This window comes from Ixodes scapularis, unplaced genomic scaffold (genome assembly GCF_016920785.2).
Source record: "Ixodes scapularis isolate PalLabHiFi unplaced genomic scaffold, ASM1692078v2 PGA_scaffold3__209_contigs__length_174095766, whole genome shotgun sequence".
Classification (NCBI taxonomy): Eukaryota; Metazoa; Arthropoda; class Arachnida; order Ixodida; family Ixodidae; genus Ixodes; species Ixodes scapularis.
In genome coordinates, this window is record NW_024609868.1 from 153653498 (window position 1) to 153660294 (window position 6797).

General features: G+C 42.9%; 1 pseudogene; it reads left to right on the top strand.

Moving 5' to 3' along the window:
- The first annotated feature begins 1362 nt into the window (after positions 1-1362).
- On the top strand, positions 1363-2000 carry LOC115329051 (annotated as a pseudogene).
- Positions 2001-6797: the final 4797 nt, after the last annotated feature.

A 6797-nucleotide genomic window follows, 5' to 3' on the forward strand; every position in this document is an offset into this window, starting at 1 on the left:
TTAACTGAAATTCAAATCTGTATATGCGTGGGTTGGGGAGATTTTGGCAAGCAAACACGAGACAAGCACCAAAATAAAAACATTTTAAGTGCGACTTAAAAAAAAAACCGTTCTTTATTTTTTTGAACTCTACCCAGTCATTCAACTCTATCTAGAGGTTAATATCCATTAAAATATGTTGCATCATACGGATGGTGCAATGGATACAGCTCCTCTACCGAGCCCCTTATCCGAAGCTCGGCACGGGGTGTCCGTGTGTTGCGACGCAATGATTGCAACTTGTTATTTTGTGAAAAGAGAAAAAAGAATATATATATGAAAACGTGGCATCGGGGTCGTCGGAGCAAAAGTGCTCCACATGCACCGAGTGGGCGGGCAACATTCGCCGCACCTTTGCGACCACAGCCTCTCCCCGGGAACGCTGTCAATTGCTGACCCTCCTGCCATCAACCTTGACAAGAAATGAAGTCCAGAAAATCATCCCAGAGGCATCGATCTATATCATTAATAGGTCCCAGAAGCAGAGGGAGGACCACGGCGTGTGGTATGTGCCCGATCCCTGTACAAGCTGTAAGGTGAGCCCTGAAAAAATATCTGCAGCGGTTGAGTACTACATGAAAGACGAGTTAGAGTGTTCTAGGCAGAGTCCCAATCTGAAGGACGTCATTTCCGTTGTGCTCGAGGGCCAGAAAACGCTCAAGCCGAAACGTTTTATGACACGGTCAATCAGAGAAGCGTTTCGTGTATATAAAAGTGACCATCCCGACTCCGGCATCGGATTGACGAAGTTTTACTCCCTGCGACCCCGATGGGTTAAATGCAATCCCCAGCAAGAAGCGTGCGTTTGTGTGTACTGCGCAAACTATAACCTCTGTGTCGCCTCTCTACAAAACGCTGCTGGCTCACAACTTGACGCAGCGGAATTGAACTCGACATTCATTTGCAACCCGCCATCGCGCCAGTGCCTTTTAGGCGAATGTGACCATCGTCCCAAAGGCCAGTCTCTTGCACTCGAAAAACTCAACATTTCCGAGGATGAAGAGATAGTTTTGGCATCATGGGAGTCAGGCGGGCTCGTGAAAAAGACTTTAGATCCGGTCACTTTTCTGGAAGAGCTTCGTGTGTCGGTCTCAAAGTGGATCATTCACAACCATATCAGACAGACGCAAGGAAAAGCCATCTATGAAGAAAAGCAGTGCGCGCAGCGTGGTAGCATTATCTTCCACTTCGACTTTGCTGAAAACTGGACTGTTATCTTTCTTGACGACATTCAAGCGTACCACTGGGAAAAAAAAAAACAGGTCTCAATATTTACGTGTGTGGTGACGACTAGAAAGTCGACATACACTTTTTGCCGTCATCAGTGACGACTTGCATCATGGCTCCGCTCATGCGTGTCTGGCTGTACAAAAAGTGAAAGAGTGGGTCGATGACAACCTTGCTGTGTACTCTCATTTGACTTATGTAAGTGACGGTGCCGCCAGTCACTTCAAGAATCGCTTCCAACTTCATGAATTCCAAAAACAATGTTTTTCCCAAGGCCCAATGGCCACTGGGTACGAAAAAAACGCGTGTGACGGAGCTGGAGGACTCGTCAAACACCAAGCAACACTTCACAACTTAAAACAGCTCCCAGGAAAGGCCATACAGTCGGCAAGATGCATGGTGAACAGTCTTTCCCAAAAACTAAAAGGAGTGAATTTCACAATTTTGGACGAAGACGAGGTTGTTGAATTCCGTGAACGCAAAAATGAAGAGTGGGTGGGAGTGCGCGCCTTTCCTGGTATTCAGTCGTGGCATGTGTGGCTATGCAAAACATCAGAAGCTTCGACCTGTGACTTGGAAGTGGCACGGACTGTCGGGTCCCCTTGGAAGAAACTCTAAGTGCACACCGTCAAAAAATGTTTGCGTCAAAATCTGTCAATTTTGAAACCTATAAAGGCAGAACTGTGTTGTATATGATGTGTAATTTATTATATTGAATGCTCAATTTAATATAACGTGCCAAAGATGTGACAAACGTTTACTTGCTATACTCGAATGAATAAAAAAATACTTTTCTCTCAAAGTAAGAAGTTGCAATAACTGCGTCGCACCACAGGGGTACACCGTGCCGAGCTTCGCGGAAGGGGCTCGGTAGAGGTGCTGTATCTATTACACCATCAATATAATGCAAAATGTTTTTAATTGATATTAACCCCCAAGTAGAGTAGAATGACTGGTCAGAGTTTAAAAAAATCGAGAGCGGGATTTTTTTTAATCGCCCTTAAAATATTTTTATTTTGGTGCTTGTCTCGTGTTTGCTTGCCAAAATCTCACCAACCCGCGCTTAAATAAATTTGAATTTTAGTGAATGTGCTTCCATTTATAAGTAGTGTATTTACTTAAAATATGACGTTTCTGACTAAATTATTTCCTAAGATACAGGCCAGAAAAGTTGGGGGAGAAACGGTCAAGGAGCCGAAATTTGTTTTTATTTATTTTTTAAAACATACTAAAGAATAACAATATTTTTTTTTCGTATTGCTAAGTACATATAGATTGTGCTAAAACATTATTATACTCACCTAAGAAGTATAACTTAAGTTATTAATCACCAAAGTTGCCTCCTCCGGCTATGCAAGCAAATGCGACATTCCACCTCTACGTGATGTGCGATTTTTTGCGTCCGACAATTTTTTCTTCTTGGTAAAAATAATTCTGATTTTGTTTATTTTGGACATCGGGAAACAACATATAAAATTATGAAGCAAATTAAAAAGGTCGACCAGCCACCCCCTGTTTGATCTTATCTGAAATCACCCTTCTATTATTTGCTTCTCCCACCTCCAGCAGAGGTCGGAGAATCCAGTCCTCCCTTTCACCAGTGCTCACTCCAAGTCCGTTAAGCATGGAATAGTAAGGTCACTTTTCAAGTCCTCATTCTCCAAGTAGTGCACGCATTTCTCCGAAAGTAGCCTCAAGTTGCAGCAGCAGAGGTTAGAAAAAGCAGGCTTTCCTGCTGACCTACTTCGCTCCACCCTTGAGAGGTTCATTATCAAACCACAACTTCCGCAAGTTGTTTCAAAAAAGAAAAGTCGTTTGGCTGTGATTCCCTACATGCACAATTCCGCGCACCGTTTAAGGTCTATCACGTCCAAGTTTGACACGAGTGTGGTTTTTTCTTGTCGTATGCGCCTCAAACAGATGTGCAAAAAGGTTAATGGGAGCGACAGTCCCCGAGGGTGCATTGTAAAGCATGCAAAAAAGTTCGTAGAATGCGAAGAAAGGAAGGTTTATTCGATTCCACTAAGCTGTGGCAGTCAGTACATTGGACAGACTGGGAGATGCGTCAACCACCGACTCAGAGAACATAACTTGGAAGCGTCAAAGGCTTCAACTGAGTCGTATCACCCCATTGTCGTTCACAGCCGCACATGCGATGACTGTACACCTCATTTTTGTAATACTGAAATACTGGGCGGGCACAACAACAGATTTGGGAGAGAAATCATCGAGTCATTTGCCATGGGGACTGTTAACAACATTTCTGCACCGTCATTATCATTGACAAAGACAGAGGTCGAATTCTTAACACCAGAGACGACTAGAATATTGACACCTCGTCGTGACGCTACAGCTTTTTAAACTTTAATATTTATAGTACAATGCCCTTTTTGGACTGCAAACAAGAATAATTCCGCATTTTCACTGACAATGACCAAGGTTAATTATAAGTAATCGAAAATAACTAGATTACTGATGCGCTTTTCAAACTTTTCTTTTAGTGTATTTCCTTTCCTTTGTAACTAGTATCTCCTTTCCCTCTTTGAGAACGTTGAGACCCTTGGGGAGCGGTTTTATCGTTGTGCCATTCTATGTTGTTGCTAAATGAAAGATGTCCTGTTCCCGTCCTCGTCCTGTCTGTTTTATACTTTCAAGTTTTGTATGTATTATTTGTCTCTTGTGAGAAATGTCCATTAAAAGATTCTTTTCTTTGTCTCTTCTGAGATCTGGCACCTTCGTCCGGGTTTCGAGGTAGTTTCTCTTTGTTCAAGGGTGTCCGGTTCATCGTGTTGCTTTTTGATGTTTCGAATTCCCTTCATTTTATGCGTACCTAAATAACGTCGTGAGGCGTGCAACAAACGTTATTTTTGTTTAGAGATTTGTGTCCGGGTTGTAAGGTTGTGTGGCGAAACCCCATTTATTTTCGTTTAAGATTGTTTCATGTTACATTAAGCGGCGGAATGCCAAAGAACGAAATTGCCTCGGACCAACAGGCTTTCCTCGAAGATGCACCTTTTGTCCGGTGTCATCCGCTTGCTAACTAGGGCGGGGTCCATCTGGAACCTGGGGACCGTCCGTGTGAATTACGACCGGGGCGCGGGGCTAGCCTCGCCGAATCCCGGAGAAAAGCTCACCGGAGAAAAGCTCACCGGAGAAAAGCTCACCGGAGATAAGCTCACCGGAGAAAAGCTCACCACAAAACCGGCGAATGCGGAGAAAAGCTCACCGACTTTTTTTCCGTTTCATATGGAGGCTGATGGATCATGCGTAACATATATCAATTTATTATCATTAAAGTTCGTCAGCTTTGTCAAAAAGAAAATATCCTTTTTTGAATTATTTGCTAAGCTTATTAAGTATATTGCTCCCAAATTAATAACGGTGGGCCAGTGTTTTCTGCGGCTTACTCTCTAGGCAACTAAAGCCTAACTGAGAAATTTCATGAACTTGAATAACATGAAAAAAGTTCGAAAACTTATGTCTTCCTAAAACCTAAAAATCAAAACTGTAAATGCCGAAAATCCGAAAGTGCATGCACAACAACGCGGTGCCTGAAATTCTCTTTAAGATAAAACAGTCAATAGGGTATCGAGGCTTCTTTCTTCCGCGGACATGCACGTTTTCTAGCCGTTTGTGCTGGTGTTTCCGCACGTTGCCTTTGTGTGATAATGCCCTTCTAAGGTAAGCCACTCATGACTTTCAGAGCTGCACACTGGCAGCGTTGTATAGTCTTCTGTAAGGTAGCGAATACGGCGAGTTGGTAAATGTTATACATGATGAAAACCGCTCAAGCGACGACGACGGAGTGAAGACAACAAACACGACAGGACGAAGCTATTCTCGCAACTAAAGTTTTGTTAGTGAAATTAACAGAAAGAAAACAGCGTAGCCGACACTGATTGCATCAACAAATACCTACTTAACTATTAGGCACTACAGAATATTTAGAGCTGAAGCGGTTCACAGACCGCTATTCATATTAGCTAACAAAGAACAAACCTCTTTATTTGACAGAGCTACCCACGGCGCACCCTCAGTTGTCAATAAATTGTGGTCTTTTTTACCGGTGTACGATGTTCTGATATAATTTGATGACCTTCAAGAATATCACAAAAAAGAGGATTTTTTTTTTTTTTAATGAGGTGGTGAATGCGAATTGTGTTAAATTGCCACGTTTGACGCAAAATCCGCTAAGTAAAAAAAAAAAAAAATCGGTGAGCTTTTCTCCGCATCTGCCGGTTTTGCGGTGAGCTTTTCTCCGGTGAGCTTATCTCCGGTGAGCTTTTCTCCGGTGAGCTTTTCTCCGGTGAGCTTTTCTCCGCCGCCCAGCCTCGCCTCACCAGAGCGACCCCTCCGCGGCTCCTTTACCCCACGTGCAAAGAAACGGGGGCTTGCCAACCTATTCTTGGAAAACACATTTCCCACTTGCTCTGGTTGTGTTGTCGCTTGCTCCGCTTTTAGAAGCTTGCTTTGATTTTGTTGTCGTTTGCTTCGCTTTTAGAAGCTTGCTTTGGTTTCGTTTGCGCTCTCTTCGATTTGAGAGGTTTGCTTCGGTATTTTCCCGCGGAATGAGTTAGTCTGGAGTTGGGAGCGGAGAGAGACGAACTTCTCAGCAACACCCTCCTAACCCACACCCCGGAAACAAGTGCGCCGATATCTGGCACTGTACTTTCTCTGAAACCTTGCTTGACTGATAGCCCTGAATATTCTATTAAATTACTTTTCATCTTTACAAACGTCTGAGCGGTTTGGTGGTCAGCCAGCGAAGTCACAGGTGTGAGCGGAATTGCTGGACGTCCGGAAGCTTCTCAACAAGCGACGCCAGCAGCGACGAAAGATCCATCGTCGACAGAAGAACGAAGAACCTTTACTGCGCTGCCCTTCTTGGCCTCGTTCTCCAGAATTAAAATAATATCTCAAATGACAAATTTGATTTTGTTTGCATCTCTATAAATTTTAGGGCGTATTTCGGCGCATTTTCAAGCCGTTCTAAAATAATATTTTCGAGGGTAAACTTTATTGCGATGTGTTCCATTCTATGGCACTTTTCAAAATGTAATTAGCGTTCTGTTGTATCTGAGTTTTGCATTGCTCTCCAATTTGTATTAATACCGAGAAAGTCAAAATTAGGAAAGTTTTGAGTGGCAATTAAAAAATAATATGTATCGTCAACTTGCTTAAAGCTTCTCCTGTTTGACCATTGACAATCGTTGATTTTAGTTCTGCGAAGACATCTGCATTATTTTGTTTTAACTTGGAATAAAAAATGCTTAGCCTGGTCAATGTTGCTGTCGATTAAAGGTGAATGGTTTTTTTCCAAAGTCCGACGTACACTTTGCGCTTATGAAAATGTACGCAGAAGATACTGCCGTCAGAATTGCACAGGTGCCAAACTCAAGCCGCGTTTTAAATTGCCTCATGGCAATCCAAATCGCGGTTTGAACTCGGAAAAAATTTCTTTGCTTACGCGAAGCTTTTGGGTACGGTATTATAAAACTCGCAAGGTAGAGAAGTCCTATCAGTTTGAAAAA